Genomic DNA, 1,096 nt, shown 5'->3' with positions numbered 1-1,096 from the left:
ATAAAGTAAGGAAGCCCTAAAGTTTTAACAGAAACTGTGTAGTTAAAAAAGTCTTAACTCTTCACTGTTTCTTCATACAAAGACTTTGCAACTTCTCATTAGTAAATTTTCTATAAACTCTTAATTGCACATACTTAGTAGTATATGTCTGCTACCATAAATCTTAAATACTTTATAGAAAAGTTATATGACCTACCAAACAATCTTAATTTTGGCATATAAGCAAATTCCCAAAATTAAGCATATTTAAAACATTAAAACTTTAAAAGAAAACTTAACACTTGCTGCAGTGTTCATTATGATAGGTGCCTTGTAGAGAATAATTGAATTCCTCCCCCTACACATCTGTTGAACAACAAATATGTGGAATTATTTTGTTTTTGACATATCAGTCTTGACTTTAGTCTTAAATGTGTGCTTATGTAGGAAATACATGGTTCTAAAATTTCACAACAATTCTTTTGAACTTACTTTTTGTTGAAAAGTCTAGTTTAAGAAAATCAATTCCACTTTATATATAAAAAATGTTCTGTGCTCAATTCAGCAGCACATACACTAAAATTGGAATAATACACAGAAGATTAGCATGGTCCCTGTGCAACTATGACACGCAAATTCGAGAAGCGCTCCACATTTTTACATTAACAGATGCTGGAGGGGATGTGGCCAGAAGGGAACCCTACTTCATTCTTGGTGGGAGTGTAAACTTTTTCAACCACTTGGAAAGCTGTATGGAGGTTCCTTAAAAGGTTCCACATAGAGCTCCCGTATGACCCAGCAATCCCACTTTTAGGCATTCACCTAAATAGTCAGCAAAAAGACCATATGAAAATTATCAATACAATTGTGTTTATTGCAGCATTATTTCCCATAGCTAAGATATGGAACCAACCCCTATGTCCCTCAGTAGATGAATGGATCAAGAAAACATTGTGAGTTTGTGTGTGTGTGTGTGTGTGTGTATGGGAATTCTATCGTCCATCAGAAAGAATGACATCGCCCGATTTGTTACAGAATGGAAAGACTTGGAAAAATTATATTAACTAAAATAATTCAAGTCCAAAGAAACATCGGTCACGTGGTATCCCTTATTGGC

At 34.2% G+C, this 1,096-nt stretch overlaps 1 non-coding gene across 1 annotated transcript; it reads left to right on the top strand.

Annotated features, from left to right (window-relative positions):
- The first annotated feature begins 531 nt into the window (after window positions 1-531).
- Window positions 532-638, top strand: LOC122121160. Its single transcript, XR_006149898.1, has one exon. It is a non-coding gene; the product is annotated as a U6 spliceosomal RNA (small nuclear RNA).
- Window positions 639-1,096: the final 458 nt, after the last annotated feature.

The sequence above is a fragment of the Dipodomys spectabilis genome, unplaced genomic scaffold, assembly GCF_019054845.1.
Source record: "Dipodomys spectabilis isolate Male_0828 unplaced genomic scaffold, ASM1905484v1 ptg000185l, whole genome shotgun sequence".
Classification (NCBI taxonomy): Eukaryota; Metazoa; Chordata; class Mammalia; order Rodentia; family Heteromyidae; genus Dipodomys; species Dipodomys spectabilis.
The sequence above is the reverse complement of the archived record's forward strand: the minus strand, read 5'-3'. Positions and strand labels throughout refer to the sequence as shown.